Source organism: Choloepus didactylus, chromosome 2 (genome assembly GCF_015220235.1).
Source record: "Choloepus didactylus isolate mChoDid1 chromosome 2, mChoDid1.pri, whole genome shotgun sequence".
Classification (NCBI taxonomy): Eukaryota; Metazoa; Chordata; class Mammalia; order Pilosa; family Megalonychidae; genus Choloepus; species Choloepus didactylus.
The window spans coordinates 148,767,688-148,786,628 of NC_051308.1; the positions used below are offsets into that span (position 1 = coordinate 148,767,688).

The 18,941-nt window shown below is 41.5% G+C and overlaps 1 protein-coding gene across 4 annotated transcripts in view; it reads right to left on the reverse strand.

The window, feature by feature from the left end:
* FNBP1L (formin binding protein 1 like) overlaps positions 1-18,941 on the reverse strand; it is a 132,023-nt gene that overhangs the window by 91,053 nt on the left and 22,029 nt on the right. The gene's annotated exons all lie outside the window — the stretch shown is intronic.

Genomic DNA, 18,941 nt, shown 5'->3' on the forward strand with positions numbered 1-18,941 from the left:
ATTAACAGCACTGAATTATATATTTGAAAGTGGTTAAAAGAAGAAATTTTAGGGTGTATGTATGTTTCTAGAATAAATTTTTCTTTAAAAAATCCATGGAATTGCACAACACAGAGAACCCTAAGTTAAACCATGGACTATGGTTAATAGTACAATTATAAAACTATGCTTTTATCAACTGTGACAAGTGTACCACACCAATGCAAGATGTTAATAATAGGGTGGTATAAGAGAATCCTGTATTTTATGTATTGTTATTCTGTAAACCCACAACTTCTCTAATAAAATTGTTTTTTAATCTCTTCTTTCAGGAAAAGGCCTATATTGGGGCATTTTCCAAAGAGATTTAACCAAACACATTTTCTTTAGGAAAGGTTTCTCTTATTTCCTTGTCCTTTTTAAAATGAAAAACAATATAAATCAGAATTTTTTTTTAAAAGTGCAACCTTAAATCAAAAACATCAATGTCATTCTTATTGTGTATATTCTTATACAAAGTGTTCCAGCTGCTGATAAAACTGTCTTAAGAGAGCAGTAAGGAGACAGCTACAAGCTAACAGCACATATTTTCCTCTGATGCTTTATTCTTTAACTAATACCATCTCTTGCAAAACTTTTTGAATAACTGTTTTCTTTACAGGGACTAAACTCTTTTCTATTGATAGAGAGCTGTCTCTTTTATTTCAAAAAGAAATTTTAGTTTTAGTTTCTTATTTCCTTCAGTTTCATCATTTAGAGATGAAGTTTCCAAAACAGTTACCTATATCATGTTCAGTACTTTCATGCTCATATTCTACTTATTCAGAAAGTCTCTGAATTAAATTAATAATTATTCTCACTACAGAGCTATGTTTTATCAATTATCATTTTCCTCTTCCTCTTGAAAAGTATGGAGTTATAAAAAATGAACTTTCTTCAACCTGAAATTCTAAGTAGAATAAATATATAATCATCTGGGCACATCTCAAGATGCAAATTAAATTACAGGATTCACTTTTTTTTAAATTCTGAAATAAGTATATTATACCAACAAATACAATAGTACATCAGTGCATTAAAACAGCACATACTATATCAAATCAAACATTCACACTGCAATAACTATGCACAACTATGCACAAATATATGTTAATGTTTTCTATATTCACTTAAAATATTTATTTGGCTCTTAGTAGACTAAAGCTCTAAGTGCAGGGTCTATGTATAATTCTTTGTGTCCCACCTAGGCTAGTGTCATTTACAAGCTCTAAATATCTGAGCCTTACATGCCATATCTATAAAACCAGAGTAATTACATGATTCTAAAGAAGACTAAATGAGACGTAAATTAAGCATTCAACATAGTGCTTGCCACTGGAAGCTATACTTAGTCATTCATTTAATTCAACAAATAAAGAGTGTTGATCTTGGCACTAGGATACAATGTGAATAAAATTATACTTAATGGGGAGGAGAGTTATTAATAAAATAATCATAATAAGGAATGAGTACTAATTTCTTCCATTTTTTTAACTTCACTGCCAAAATAATGTTAAGTAACTGGGATTAATTTTTCTTAGTTGTGGTCCAATTTGTATATTTGAACAGGGATCAACATAAAGGTTTTATGCCTTTAAGAAACCTCAATATATGAATGTTGTATTACACACAAAAAAATTAAATTACAGGATGACTGTCTTTAAAACAGTCATGATTTCTTTAAAAGAGTACGCAATCTTAGCACAATTAAAATGATGTGATTCATCCAAAGTAAATTTTTACATACTATCAGTGTATATCTGTAGTGTAAACCAAGGTGTGGCAACTCGTGGCCTGAGCAAAACAGGCCTGCAGATCTTTGGTGCACGTCAGTCTGCATGACCTAGGCAGCTAAATGTTTTAACCTATTGTCTTTCTAAGCCAGTAAAGAGAAAAAGGGTAAATTAACCTTAAAATGTAACTTGATGCAAGCAGGCAGGAAGTGAGAGGCTATTAGTCTCACAAAAAGAGCAAAATGTAATTGTTCAAGTGTTATTCTAGTCCTTCCTGCACCACACCCCAGGTCAAAATGACCTATTCCTGCATCTCTGCTCCCCCCACCCTCAGGAAAGCCTTTGTCTTAAACCCTTATAAAAGGCTTTCTGCCCTTTTTGCATTGCTCCATTGTCTTCCCTGCAAACGCAATGCCTGCCCTGCCTGAGAGAGCCATCATGATCTCTCCACGACTTCTCACCCTGTAAGTAAGCCCTGAATAAAAGTTCATGTATCAGAAAATGCTCGTTGTCTTCTTTGGCCTCTGGACTGGCATGGCCCTCTTGGGCTGTGACAATTGGCGAGCCAGCCAGGAGAATCAAATAGCTGCCAGCTGGAGAATAAGGAGATCCCAGGCACTGATGACATGAACTTGGGGAGGGGAAAGGAGAAGGCCCCAGACGGGATACCAGGGAGGCCTGCAACGTCTATGTGGGAAGGGCTGCCCACCCTCCCCGTGGAATGGATGTCTATGTGGGGAGGGGTGGCTACCCTCCTAGATGAATGGAACCTGCTGAGAGTGTATGGAAATGTTTATAACTCTCTGGCTGGACAAATAGCCATCCTGTATCAGGCCACAGGACCACTGGGGATTCAGAAAGAAAAAAAGGGCCGCCAGATTGCAGCTGTGGTGGGCTGGCCATTGATAGAGGCTGTAAGTGCCGCTACTGAGGAAGCTTTAGCAGCAAAGGTGGCCATAAGCCACCTCAGAGGTAAATTAAAGCTAGAAAAAGATATAAGGCTAGCACAAGTGGAATTGAAAGAGGCTCTGGATAAATGTTTAGAAATTCTGGCATACCAGCACACTACAGTAAGAAGGCATAAGCTGCCCAAAGGGCAAGTTAAGCGTATCCTGGCTTCCCCTGACTGGGACTATAAAGTGTGGGACCCTGTTGATTCCTCAACAAAAGATGATGAGCCCCTGTCTGACTGAGAAATTGATACTAAGGAAAGTAGGTGTACTTGACCTCTGTTCCAACAAACAGCTAAAGCAGAGGAAGTTCAGCGGAGGGAGAAAGATGGGGCAGTGGCAGCAGCTTCTGATCGGAGGGTGCTCATTTCATCCTGGGAGTCTTCCCCAGGGGAATTATGAGATACTAGTAACTAATATTGACAAAAACCTAGGGAGCCATTAGCAAACTGGTTGCTCCTGTTTAACTTTGTGTTAAACCTTGCTAATATATTATTTAGAATATTTTTAGATTTTTTTCCATTCAACCTGTGTTAGGCTTCACAACAATGGACATTTGCTGTGCTTCTGCAAGGATGCCTTTGAATGTGGACACTTCCAGAAGAGCCTGACTACTCTATCAAGTTCTTGGATATTGTCTGGTTAGGTAAAACTAAAGCTATTCCTTTAGCTGTTGTTGTTAAAATGCAAAGTTATCCCACATGCCTTCTTCTAAACAGTTGATGGCTTTTCTTCGTTTAAGTTATTGTGAAGTGTTTACACTCTATCTAGTATGGATTTTAAAACCTTTGTATACCCTAATTAGAAAAGGGAAAGTGTGGGAATGGGATTTTCCACAGCAGACTGTATTTAAAACGACTAAGCAAACTATTATGCAAGCACAGGCTTTAAGGGGGGGTGGACCCGATATACCTTGTGATTTGGATGTGGCCAGTGCCAATATTGGCTTTGGGTGGGGTTTGTGCAAAGGCAACAAGCTAAATGTGTACTTGTTAGATTCTGGTCCCAACTATGGAAGGGCACAGAACTCAGATATAGCCCTTTAAAAGAGCAATTGTGCACAGTTTGCAATCCTCTGTTGCAAGTTTTGAAGGTCTAACTCAGGTGCCCAGTAACCTTACAGAAGACCATACCCATATAGATAAGTAGGTATGTGACATTATAAATAAGCCCCATTTGGGGAGTGCTCAGGTGAGCACAATGACAAAATGGAAAGTCTACCTCCTATGACATGGTACTTTTGACAACGGCTCTTTAAAAACAGAGATGCATGAAATTTTAGGATTGACGTCCTATGTGAAAGAGCAGCATGCTGTTTCCTGTTGATCCTCCTGAGGTGGCTCCTCCCATGCCCACCGATGACGGACAAGGAAATACACCCAACTCGGCATGGATTGGCATGTGGGCAACCCGCTACGTGGACAGCCGTGACTGTCCAGCCCAGTACTGACACCATCTGTTGGGAAGACATCTGGACTGCCTGCCACAAATATAAGGTAATCGTTTTTCATGTCTCTGCCCACAACACCAATTCATTAGCAGGTGTTCTAGTTTGCTAATGCTGCTGGAATGCAAAACACCAGAGATGGACTGGCTTTTATAAAAGGGGGTTATTTGGTTGCACAGTTACAGTCTTAAGGCCATAAAGTGTCCAAGGTAACACATCAGCAATCAGGTACCTTTGCTGGAGGATGGCCAATGGTGTCCGGAAAACCTCTGTTAGCTGGGAAGGCATGTGGCTGGTGTCTGCTCCAAAGTTCTGGTTTCAAAATGGCTTTTTCCCAGGACGTTCCTCTCTAGACTGCAGTTCCTCAAAAAATGTCACTCTTAGTTGCACTTGGGGTATCTGTCCTCTCTTAGCTTCTCTGGAGCAAGAGTCTGCTTTCGATGGCAGTCTTCAAACTCTCTCTCACCTGTAGCTCCTGTGCTTTCTTCAAAGTGTCCCTCTTGACTGTAGCTCCTCTTCAAAATGTCACTCTCAGCTGCACTTCAAAATGTCACTCACAGCTGCACCAAGTTCCTTCTGTTTGTCAGCTCATTTATATGGCTCCATTGATCAAGGCCCATCCTGAATGGGTGGGGCTGCACCTCCATGGAAATATCTCATCAGAGTTATCACCTACAGTTGGGTGGGGCACATTTCCATGCAAACAACCTAATCCAAAGGTTCCAGCTTAATCCCCACTAATATGTCTGCCCCACAAGATTGCATCAAAGAATATGGCTTTTCCTGGAGAACATAATACATTCAAACCAGCACACCAGGTAACAGAACTGGATGCCCTAGCGAAATTCCACAGCCTAACACCAACGATGCTTGAAGTGGCTGAATGGCTGTGCCTGAAGACTGGGCACCGAGGACACCAGATTCCTGTCACCTGGTGGCAAGTGAACTATATTGGCCCCTTTCCTCTGTCCAAAGGGACAAAATGTGCCTTCACTGCTGTGGATTTGTCTAAACACTTAAAGGATGATAGAAATGATGGACTCAAGGACTGGATCAGCATCAACTCCAGATAAAGGGGCTGGCTGCCTTCAAGCCACAATGGGGCAATGATAATAACTCTCTCTTGCCTGTGCCACAAACACTAGAAATTGGGGAAAATAAGTTCAATTAGCTCTGGTTCTGGCCCATGCAGCCATGCCGGTTGAGAATCCTAAGCCCATGGGTACTAAAATTATATAGAAAACTAACTGTAGTTCTGACACTGAAGGGCTCCCTGCAAGGGGAGGAAACATGGTATTTAAAACCCCTCACCTGGTACTCTTCTACCTACAATGAAGACTCAGTTTATATACATATATTGTTAAACCACTCAACTGTCTAATTTTATGCTTACACGTGTTGTTAATTCTTGTTTAAAAATGTGTTATTATTTCAATAATGCATTGACTAAAATGTTTTCAGTATTTAGCCTTCTAACAAGTGTAATGTTATTGGTAATAACAGGTTGTGAAATGCTTAAGAACAATTTCCAAAATTATTTTGATGACTTGAGGGTATGAAGGATTTTTTTTTTTAATTGAAGGAAAAGAAGTTGTTTTGTCCTAAATGACTGTTTGTATCAGAATAAAAAATAGGAGATATGGAACAAAACTTGAATGAATACAGAAAGTTGCAGGAAGTTAGTGGAAAGGGAAATTTATTTCTGTGATCAAGGTTGAAAAACTGGTAAAAAATAAATATAAAATAAAGTAAAATGCCTGGTAGTGTTATCCTTGAGCTATTTTAGCCCAGGCAGTACTTGTGCTAAATGGTAGAACTCATTAACCTGGCCATAGCACCACTTGCTAACAGGTTTATTATCTCTCTGTACCAATGTATTATTACTATGTTGTTAATTGTATTGTTGTTGTGAATTATAGATGTAAAGTCTGTCCTATGGTCAATGCAAACTGTTGTGCAGGGGTGGATTGTGGCAACCCGTGGCCTGAGCAAAACAGGCAGATCTTTTGTGCACAGCAGTCTTCATGACCTAGGCAGCTAAATGTTTAACCTATTGTCTTCCTAAGCCAATAAAGAGAAAAAGGGTAAACTGACCTTAAAATGTAACTTGATGAAAGCAGGCAGGGAGAGGCTCTTAGTCTCACAAAAAGAGCAAAATGTTAATTGTTCAAGTGTTATTCTAGTCCTTCCTGCATCACCCCCCAGGTCAAAATGACCTATTCCACCCATCAGGAAAGCCTTTGTCTTAAACCCTTATAAAAGGATTTCTGCCCTTCTTGCATCACTCAGTCGTCTTCCCTACAAACATCGGCGATGCCTGCCCTGCCTGAGAGTCGTCATGATCTCTCCATGACTTCTCACCCTGTAAGTAAGCCCTGAATAAAAGTTCATGTATCAGAAAATGCTCATTGTCTTCTTTGGCCTCTGGACTGGCATGGCCCTCTTGGGCTGCGACACAAGGTGTATACTGTGTGTTATCTAACATCTTCCTCACTGAGTTCTACAATTACTGACAATACCCCAATAGCCACATCAATGATCCATCTTCCCACCTGTCCCTTTCATTTCACAGGTCCTTGTAATTTTTGTATCCTACTACTTTCATGTCTTTTTCACATAGCCTCTCTACTGTTCAGTATCACTCTGCTTTCCAACATCTCAAGTTTCCCAAAGACCCCAAGATCACTCAGTAGTTAATGGTAAAGCCAAGAATAGAGTATGGGATGAACCACTTTAAATCTAGTTTTCTTTATCTTACATCCTTTTGCCCTTGCATCACCCCCCAGGTCAAAATGACCTATTCCACCCATCAGGAAAGCCTTTGTCTTTTTTTTTTTTTTTTTTTTTTTTTTTTATCATCATTTTATTGAGATATATTCACATACCACGCAGTCATACAAAACAAATTGTACTTTCGATTGTTTACAGTACCATTACATAGTTGTACATTCATCACCTAAATCAATCCCTGACACCTTCATTAGCACACACACAAAAATAACAAGAATAATAATTAGAGTGAAAAAGAGCAATTGAAGTAAAAAAGAACACTAGGTACCTTTGTCTGTTTGTTTGCTTCCCCTACTTTTCTACACATCGATCCATAAACTAGACAAAGTGGAGTTTGGTCCTTATGGCATTCCCAATCCCACTGTCACCCCTCATAAGCTACATTTTTATACAACTGTCTTCGAGATTCATGGGGTCTGGGTTGTAGTTTAATAGTTTCAGGTATCCACCACCAGCTACCCCAATTCTTTAGAACCTAAAAAAGGTTGTCTAAAGTGTGCGTAAGAGTGCCCACCAGAGTGATCTCTCGGCTCGTTTTGGAATCTCTCTGCCACTGAAGCTTATTTCATTTCCTTTCACATCCCCCTTTTGGTCAAGAAGATGTTCTCCATCCCACGATGCCGGGTCTACATTCCTCCCCGGGAGTCATATTCCACGTTGCCAGGGAGATTCACTTCCCTGGGTGTCTGATCCCACGTAGGGGGGAGGGCAGTGATTTCACCTTTCAAGTTGGCTTAGCCAGAGAGAGAGGGCCACATCTGAGCAACAAAGAAGGCCTTTGTCTTAAACCCTTATAAAAGATCCTCTGGCCATCAACTTTCAAAGTCATGCTTGCCACCATCCTGGACAACTTCCTGCCACTGTTCTTCTATCCACACACCTATCAGCAACACAGTATATTCCCCCTGGAGCTGACATTTTCTTTCTTGTCCTGGCACCAGAGAACACAACTAGAGAAAAGGAAAGTCAAGAGCAAAGCCAGTATTTATGTGAATGCATTCACATTTTAAATTTGAAATCTCTCAGTGCTAAGCACTCTTTGCACAGTTCTGATTTCTTAGCTTTCTTCCCCCACTGGACTCGTATTTCCTGTTTACTGTAGCTTGTCTTCTCCCTCCGCCTGTTTGAGCTCTTTAATCTACTCAGTGACTACAATGAAAATATAAAATTGAATTACAGACCTTTACAGCTAGAAGGGAATTCAAAACAATCAATCACTCAATTTTACAGATGAGGAAAGTGAAGCCTAGAGATTAAACTATTTGCCCATGGTAATAGAGCTAAGGGACAGAGCTGAATTCAGGATCCAGATGTCTTAATTTTTCCTGTTTTGCTGCTTCAAATCAGTACACTTAGTTAAGTAATTGCTCTTAGATTATATTTGTTATTTACAGTACAAATGGGTTTCCTGGCTCTAATCTAATCTGTAGGCATTCTCAGATGTTGGTGTATTCATGGGAATAACTCCAAGGAGTGACCTCATACTATTCTTAGCATATAATTATGGTTTAAATATTGAGGTAATTTAACCATAACTTCATCTATTTGTGCTCTATTATATTTTGGAAGAACAGACAGAACTGTTATAGTTCATTTTACTAAGTAGTACCAGAAAATCTTAATTTTTAGAATTAAGAAACTATGGTTTAATTTCAGTACTAAAATAAATTTTAAGGTCAATACAGAAGTATTGTACATTCTTCTAATCAGACGAGTCTTCATGATACAAAAGCAGGAATATTCAGAAAATATACACATAATTTACCTGTTCTTTATTCCTTCTTGTATAACTGCATGTGATTATATTATTGGTCAAGTGCCCTGAGTAAAAGGGCAACAGTCTAGTAAACTAGGAACTATTAACAACAACACTTCCAATTTACACAGCCACTTTGTCCTTTTCATCTTGATTCTATGTGATTCTTATTTCAAACTCAAAAAATAGCTTGTGAGCAGGTAGGGTAGCTGTTACTAGGTTTTGTTTCATATATCATGACTATGCACAGTATTTTGAATGAATACATAATTTTAGACTTTTTTAAAGAATTCATTTTAAGATTGATTCTTTTTTTACTCCTAAAACTGCACCTAAGTGAACCTTGTATTGTATATCAAGATGTACGTGCAAGTATATATCCATGAAATAATTTTAAAGGGAGACTGATAAAACTCTTATCTAGAGCTTTGATGCATATAGCAAAATGGCTGCCAATGGTAAAGGGATGGTTTCTATTTGCTAACGTGAAATACATTGTATGTCTGGAAAAACAAGATATATTAGAAGAAAAGTACACACATGAAGGAAGTTTAGCAGCTACAAAAAGGTGGAAAATAAGGAAAAGCTATGGTAGGACCAACAGAAAAAATTTCCAAGGTGGTACTTGTTTTTCTTGTATGTTAATATTCAATTAGAATAGAATGAAATTTTACCATCAGAACTTTCTTCCCCCTACCCACCCAATCATTTCCCTATTTCCAAAACGGATTGAGGAAACTGACCAACAATTATTCAGAAGTGGACTGTCTATTCAGAGGTGGCAAGGAAAATAATAGGGTGCTAAAAACTGTAAATTGGACAACAGTCTGTACCTTTTGTTGGATTCCCAACTCATTAGTAAAATCTGTTTTGAATATGAATTACTCTTGAAATTCACTATGCTTTCATTTCACTACAGAAATAAAATTAATCACAGGCTTACAATAAAAGTGCTTAATAAACTGATTAAAATTTTGACTATTATACTTTTATTCCACACTTATTGGGCAATTATCTCCTTAATTTCCCTTTTTAAACATTCTTAAACATTTTAGACACGAATACTGTTTTCTTTTCTTAAGATTTTAATACCAAATGGTAGTTAGGAGTTTTCATTTAGTAGCTATATATATATAAATACTGGTATGTATATGATAGGCCAGTACTGTAATAAAGATTAGGTTTGAAGTATGCTTTCAGTAAAACATTCCAGGAATAGTATAAAAAAATGGCTGCCCAAAGATTTTTAGTTTTAAAAAAAAAAAGTTAGCACACATGGATCTCTTTGGGCCTTTTTAACTGCTTACACAGAAATTAAGATGTTTGTTCTACGTGTGGAAATGCTGAGATTATTTGTTGTAGAGGGTCACCTACAACAAAAGGGGGTAAATATTCAATTGCTTATTAGTTATGAGCGTCTTCCACTGCAGCATTTATTTGGAGGGTTCTATTGGCAACACAAGAATAAAATCACATCATGTATTGGAGGATGTGATCAGGATCATGAATTTCATTTCAACTATTATTTGCTCTTGTTCTAAACAGAAGAGCCGAAATAGTCTGGAAATTCTTAATTATTATGTGCAATCTTGTTGAAGAGATTTAATGTGTTGCTTCCTTAAATTAAGAGCTTTTAGAATTAAAAGAATTGAGAGAGCCAACTTGCCTCTGAAGTCATTAGTTACTAAGTATAAAGAGACTTGAAGGCAAGTACACTTGAGTACCTAACATGTGCGGGAACTTCACATACATTATCTCACTTAATCTTGACGCACAAACACCTATGAAGTCAATGTATTATCCTTATTTTATGGCTGGAGAAATAGGTTCACAGAGATAGAGGTGTGTGAGGGTTACAGAGTTTGGGAGTCTTTCTTTCTAAGTCAATGCTGCAGGAAAAAGACAAGAGCACTGCTGATTAGTTCAAGGTATTCAGACTCATTCTGGTATAGGGATGGAGTAAGTAGCTACTAAAGGTTACTCATTTCTCCTTGGTGAACTATCCTGAGTTCAAGTAAAATCATAAACTATGAAGAAATGCAGAGTGTTTAAAAGGGAAATAAAGAGATTTAAAAGAATTACAAATTTCAACATATGAATCTTGCTTTAAGTCAGTCGCTGCCTTTTGGAAAGCAAACCTCGGGATGTGATTCAATCAAGTAACTTCCTTGCCAATGTGACTGTATAAACTAAAGAAAACCTGAGTCAAAAGTAAACCTCCCATAGTAACACAGCAATGTTAAGTACACTGAACAAAGATGACTGTGAGTACTGAAAGATGAAGGTTAGGAGCATGTGGGAAACCAGAAGGAAAGAGGAAAGATAAACACTGGGACTGTATAACTCAGTGAAACCTAGGGTGCTGAACGATTGTGATAAAAGGTACAAATATGTTCTTATATGAGGTAGAACAAATGAATGTCAACACTGCAAGGTGTTAAAATGGGGTGGGATTGGAGAAAAAATACAATCAATGCAAACTAGACACTATATAGTTAACAGAAATGTTGTATTATGCTTCCTTTAAAATAACATATGCATTATACCAAAGCTAAATGCATATGGGGAGGGGCGGACATAGGTGAAGGGTACGGGACTCCTGGCTTCGGTGATGCTGTCTGACTCTTTATTCTACTTTAGTTTAATGCTATCTTTCCTTTCGTTGCTTCCTAGCTGTCATGTTTCGTTTTTGTTTTTTTCTTTTTTCCCCTCTCTTTCTTTTTTTCTTCTTCTCCTGTCTCCCTACCTTCTTTGACTCTTCTTCCTTTGTGGAAGAAATGGAGAAGTCCTTATACAGATAGTGGCGATGGTGGTGAATACATAAATACGTGACTATACAGGGAACCATCGATTGTTTACTTAGGACAGAATGTATGGTGTGTGAACAAAACCAACTTAAAAAAAACGGGTTGATGAAGAAAACTTGAGGGCACTATAGTGAATGAAATAAGGACACACAAGGACAAATACTGCAGGGTCTCACTGATATGAGCTAATTATAATATGTAAACTCACAGACATGAAATGTAAGTTATCAGGATATAGAACTGTTGGGGACAATTAAGGTAGCATGTATAATATTCACCTTCAGCGATACCGGTAACATGCAACATGGCCGCCAGGGCTGATGCAAGAACAGCCTAAGCTATAATTAGCCTTCTTCAAGGAAGTAACAGTAGTTCCCGCCTAAGCGGTAGCTAGTTCGCGCCTAAACAGTAGCCGCCCATTGGCCATCCACCCCAGCAGCAGCTACCACCAATCCCAGACCCCCAGCAACAGCAACCGCCAATCCCCCTACATTTGCCTTCCACCCTAGCAACAGCAGCAGCCAATCCTAGATCGCCACCCGTCCTTACTAGCCACTCCCTCTACCTTAGAGCATATATACCCTGCCTCTTCAATAAAATTTTGCAGCTTGATCAGAAACCTGTCTTGCTGTCATTGTTCGTGTCTCTTGTCCCATACCATTCTTCCTTCGCAGGACTTGGAGCTTCCGTTGATCGTCCCGCGGGCCGGGACAACTGGCGCCCAACGTGGGGCTCGAGCTTTGCGAGGAACAGAACGCCGCACTCAAGGAGAGAGCGCTATCACACTCACCGCACCCGGGATCGCCGCGAGGTAACTCGCTCGCGAGATAGATCCGTTCAGCAGTTGATCAGTGTCGGCGAAAGAAGGAAAAAAGGAAAGAAAAGAAAGAAGACAACAAAAGGTAAGCCCCCACCCCCATCATGGGACAAGTAACTTCCCAACAGGAACTATATGTTAGCCAGGTCAAACAATCGCTCAAGGCACGAGGAACTAGAGTTAAGAAAAAAGATCTCACACACTTTTTTGATTTCCTGCTAAAAACTTGCCCTTGGTTCCCCCAGGAAGGTACCATAGACCAGCGATGCTGGCAAAGGGTCGGTGACTGCTTAAAGGACTACTACCGAACCTTCGGTCCTGAGAGGGTCCCGGTCACTGCTTTCACTTATTGGAATCTAATTCATGAAATTTTAAAAGTCCATTCTTCAGCCCCAGACATTCAAAACCTCTGCAAAAAAGGAGAGGAAGCTTTAAAAGAGCACTCTCGCCCTGCCTCAGTCTGCGGCTCAATAACTATTGATATGCCTGAACAACTCCAAGATGAAAATAGACCAGGCACCCCGGTTAATCAAGCCGGATTATCGCCCCACCTAATCGAAACAGAAGTAAAAACCCCTCCCCCTTCTGAGGAGGCTGTCCTTCCTGCATTTCAGCCCCCCCCCCTTATGCACCAGATTTTCCAACCGCACCCACTCTTCCAAAACCTCATTTTTACCCAGTTACGTCCCTGCCTCAGTTCCATGCGTTAGAAGAGGCCGCAGAAAATCTCCGGCTACACGCTGATAGTTTTAAAGAAGCCTTTAATCAGGAGCGGCTGCGAGCTGCCAATTTGCTTGCTGACCTTAGGGCAGCAACTCAAAGCGTTGCGGCCCTTGCTCCCCCAGAGAATACTCACTCGTCACGTCCTCATTGCACTCATCACACTTATGCCTTCCCGGTCACACGCAGTCAAAGCTCCCAAAATGGCGCCGCTAGCTCCCAAAATGGCGCTTCTAGTAGCAAAAGCGAGGAAGAGGAACAATCAAACCCCCTCAGTTCTGATGAAGAGGAGCAAGAGGAAGCTAGTACTACCCCAACAGCTAAATATAAAAAACTCAGTTTAAAATATTTAGAAAAATTAAAAAAGGCAGTGAATGATTATGGCGCTACCGCCCCCTTCACGCTCACCTTATTAGAAAGCCTCAGTGAAAAGGAACTCACCCCTAACCATTGGTCCCAATTAGCCAGAGCTGCCTTGTCCGGCGGCGATTTCCTGTTATGGAAATCCGATTATGAAGAGCACTGTAAAAAGTATGCCACCCGTAATGCCCATAAAGCCACCTCTAAAAAATGGACATTAAACAAATTTTTAGGTCAAAGCCCCTACCATCAAAATGACAAGCAAGCCCAATTCCCCCCAGGCCTCGTAGCACAAATACAAACGGCCGCGCTTAGAGCATGGAAAAAACTTCCACAAAAGGGTGCTGCCACTGCCTCTCTCGCTAAATTAAGACAGGGACCCGATGAACCATATACCGATTTCCTCAGCCGCCTACAAAACATGGCTGAGCGTCTATTTGGGGCCAGCGAAAGCGAGAGTGATTTCATTAAACACCTGGCCTATGAAACTGCCAACGCTGCCTGCCAAGCAGCAATCCGCCCCTTTCGCAATACCAATCTTAATAATTACATAAAACTCTGTTCTGGCATCGGGCCCACTCAAACTCTTGGAATAGCCATTGGCGCCACCCTCCAAAATTTTGCAGCACAAACTAAGCCTCCAATATGCTATAACTGTAAGCAACCTGGCCATTTTTCAAAAAATTGCCCCATGCCAAAAACCAGTTCCTCTTCACCCATCTCTAAAAAACCCCCATTACCACCTTCTATTTGTCCCCCCTGTAAAAGAGGGTTCCATTGGGCATCTGAGTGCCACTCTCGCGCAGACATTAATGGCCAACCCCTTACGCCTAAGCCCCAGGGAAACTCACAATGGGGCCGGCCCCAGGCCCCAATCAGAACAAACCCAGGGGCAATATGGTTTGTTCAACCATCCCCAGTCGTAGCGCTCCCAACCACAAACCACACTGCCATATCTCAGACTTATGGAGAGCCACAGCAGGGAGCGCAGGAATGGACCTCTGTGCCGCCTCCTAATCAATATTAACCCCAGAAACCAGCCCTCTCCTCATACCTACAGGAGTCTATGGACCTTTACCCCCAAATACCTTTGGTCTCATTCTAGGGAGAGCTAGTGTCACCCTGCGCGGAGTCCAAGTCATCCCAGGTGTACTAGATAATGACTTTAAAGGTGAAGTACAAATACTCGCAGCCACCTCAAACAATATTATCCCTATTCCCTCTGGCACTCGAATAGCACAACTTATAATACTCCCCATTCAGCATGTCAACTCCAACTTCAAAAAACTCCAGCGCCCCACAGAGGGCCCTGGATCCTCCGACATTTTTTGGGCACAACCAATATCCCATAATCGGCCCACCTTAAAACTAAAAGTTAATGGCAAGCTATTTGAAGGAATCTTAGACACAGGGGCCGATTCCACAGTTATATCCTCAAACCACTGGCCAAAATTCACGGCCGCTGCCACCCACTTGCAAAGAATAGGCGAAGCCACAAATCCTCTACAAAGTTCACAAGCCCTAAAATGAGATGACGAGGAAGGAAACGCTGGTACAGTTATACCATATATTATCCCCCATCTCCCCGTTAATCTCTGGGGTAGAGATATCCTAACTCAAATGAAAATTTTTATGTGCAGCCCTAGTGATACAGTTACTGCTCAAATGCTCAAAATGAACTTTCTCCCAGGCAAAGGCCTAGGCAAAGCTAACCAAGGAATAAAACAGCCCATCTCTATAACACCTAATACAGCTAGAACAGGACTCGGGCTCTCCCAAAATTTAGCCTGACGGCCATTGACATCCCTGTACCCCATGCTGAGAAAATCTCCTGGAAAGCCATAGAACCAGTATGGGTTGATTAATGGCCCCTGACTCAGGAAAAAACCCTAGCGGAGATAGAGTTAGTACAGGAACAACTTAAAGCTGGACATATTGAGCCTACTCAGTCCCCTTGGAACACTCCTATTTTTGTTATAAGAAAAAAACCAGGTAAATGGAGACTATTACAAGACTTACACGCTGTAAACAAAGCCATGGTACCCATGGGGGCACTGCAACCCGGTCTCCCCTCACCAGTTGCTATCCCTATCAACTTTTACAAAATAGTTATAGATTTAAAGGATTGTTTTTTCTCCATACCTCTTCACCCAGAAGACAGACAATATTTCGCCTTTAGCGTCCCTCAAATCAATTTTCAGGGCCCTATGCCCCGATTTCAATGGAAAGTCTTACCACAAGGCATGGCCAATAGTCCCACCTTATGCCAAAAATTTGTTGCTGAGGCCGTTAACCCTATCAGACAGCTATGGCCACAAATCTACATTCTTCATTACATGGATGATGTCCTATTAGCAGGTGAGGACGTATACCAATTATATTCTTGCTTTCAAGACCTTCATAAAAATTTAACAGCGAAAGGTCTTCAAATAGCCCCCGACAAGGTACAAACCTCAGACCCTTTTTCTTATCTAGGGTTCGAACTTTGGCACCAACAAGTTTTAACACCTCGCATTCAGCTGCGAATCTCACATCTATTAACGCTAAATGACTTCCAAAAACTTTTAGGGGACATTCAATGGCTTTGCCCTTACCTAAAACTGCCCACTGAAACACTTCTGCCGCTCAATAATATCTTAAAGGGAGACACAAACCCCTCCTCTCCCCGAAGCGTAACTCCAGAGGCAATGCAAGCGCTTACCATCATAAATCAAGCTATCCAAAGTCAAACTTGCTATCAAATAAATTACCACCAACCTTTAATCTTTATAATTCTTGCTACAACTCACACACCTACAGGGGTTTTCTGGCAATCCAATTTAAAACAGCCAAATGGGCGAGGCCACCCATTGCTCTGGGTTCACCTCCCCGCTACTCCATCAAAAGTGCTCTCGCCATACATTTCTCTTATAGCTGCCCTCATAATTAAAGGCCGACAAACTAGTCGCCAATTGTTTGGAAAAGACCCCGATTCCCTTATCGTCCCGTACACTCAAGATCAAATCCATTGGCTCTCCCAAACCAACGATGAGTGGGCTATCGCATGCTCTTTATTTCCAGGCAATACTGATAACCATTACCCCGGCGATCCATTAATTCAGTTCGCCAAATTCCATCAATTCACCTTCCCAAAGGTCACTAAAGCAAAACCCATAGACTCTGCTACCTTAGTCTTTACTGATGGTTCAGCAAATGGGACCGCAGCATATGTCATCCAGGGTCAAGCATTTTCCGTGCGCTCTCCCTATACTTCAGCTCAACTTGTCGAGCTCTATGCAGTCCTGCAGGTTTTTTCCCACCTTCAGAACCAACCTTTTAATTTATACACTGATAGCACATACATAGCCCAGTCTATACCGCTATTAGAGACAACTCCATTTATCAAACCTTCCTCCAATGCAGTCCCCTTATTCTCACAGCTACAAAAACTAATTCTCAAAAGACAGCACCCCTTTTTCGTGGGGCACCTCCGTGCCCATCAAAATCTTCCGGGTCCTCTTGCAGAAGGCAATGCGCTAGCAGACGCTGCCACTCAGTTAATATGCCCCAATCTCTGCGATTCTCTAACCTCAGCTTCCCAAGCCCATGCTCAACACCACCTAAATGCAAACACTCTCCACCTAAAATTCAATATTACAAAAGAACAAGCAAGGAAAATTGTTAAAACCTGCAAAAATTGTGTAACCCAATTACCAGTCCCTCACTTGGGGATCAACCCAAAAGGACTCATCCCAAATGAAATCTGGCAAATGGATGTCACCCACTTTGCCAGTTTTGGGCAACTCAAATATATTCATGTTTGTGTTGATACATACAGTGGATTCATACTAGCTAGTTTACAATCAGGGGAAGCTTCAAAGCATGTTATCTCTCACCTGCTACACTGCTTCACTGTTTTAGGGCAGCCTAAAACCATTAAAACAGATAATGGACCTGGGTATACTGGAAAAAACTTTCAAACATTCTGTCAGCAATTGCAAATTAAGCACATTACGGGAATACCTTATAACCCCCAGGGACAGGGAACGGTAGAACGGGCACACCGCACCCTAAAAAACGCCCTATGCCGTCTAGTCAAGAGTACCCTCAACCTCACAAAGCAATGCCCCCGAGACCTTCTACACCATGCCCTTTTCGTCCTTAACTTCTTAACCCTAGATATTAATGGACAATCGGCTGCCGATGGACATTGGCATCCTAAAACACAAACGCGGCAAGCCACTGTTATGTGGCGTGACCCCTTGACATCAAAGTGGAATGGGCCTGACCCCGTTATCATCTGGGGACGAGGCTCTGCTTGCATATATGACCAAGAAAAAGAGGGTCCTCGCTGGCTTCCAGAAAGGCTAATTAGACATGTTAATCCTTCATTGTCAGAACAAGCCCCAAAATCCCCCCTTCCCTTTGACAATAACCTTTCCAGGGAACAAACCCCTCCCTGAGAAAAAATTTTCTTTCTCTCTTCCAGCACGTCGCCAACTTTGCTGTAGCCTGCCCAGAACACGCCCAACCTACGTGCAGCCGGCAACCAAGAGAAGCCCAACTTACAGGTTTGCCCCATCGCTAAGGCCACATGAACTATTGGCTCTTACTAATTGGCTCTCTGGCCTTGCTGTTTGCAGCCGGATTGGCAGCTGTTGCCCCAGAACATTGGAGCCCGTTAGAAAAGCTCCTGCTTGCTATAATGTACTTATGCGTTGTAGGGTGCATCACTCTGCTAGCTTGCTTTCCTTAACAGAAGAAACCTATACCCCTATTAGTATGGCCATGTTAAGCCTACTGCCATTCAAGATTGCCGCTTTATACCTCCTCCTACCTTGTGTATCGCATGGCATTTTTGATCGCAAAGGCAACGCCCACCAACCTTGGAAATGGACCCTAGCGCAGTGGGAAGATTCCAAAATTGTGCAAACCCATACCACCGCAGGGCGACCTTCCTTTCTCGTCAACGCAACTGATCTATTTCCCCCCTTTTCCGTACAACCCACTGGTTGGAATCAAGCCCAATATTATATGTGCCCAGCCTCCAACCCCGGAAAACAGTATTGCAACTCCCCCAATCAATATTATTGTGCCTATTGGGGCTGCGAAACACTAGCTACAAATTGGAAACCGCATAGCGTTGATCACTATCTTATCCTACGCTGGGCCCCCTGGGGCTGCAAACCACCTGATGAACCCATTTATTGGGGCCTGTATGGAGGTCAACACCACATTGCACCTACAGGCATCTGCATACAGCTTAATCTCACCGTACAACTCCCCACTGACCCTTCCTGGCTAATCGGTCGAACTTGGGGCGTTAGAATTTACATGAAAGGGACCGACCCAGGAAGTCTTATTATAATGAAAAAGGAAGCAGTACTGCAAAAACCATCCGCTATTGGGCCGAATGTAATACTCACATCCCCGCCTCGAGCTATCCCTTCTCGCATACCTACGCACCCGCCTCCCGCTATGCCAAACAAAACTCATTTAACTACTTCTTTTACTCCCATTTCGACATTACCACCTTCAAACTCTCCCATAGCGTTCGAACTGGC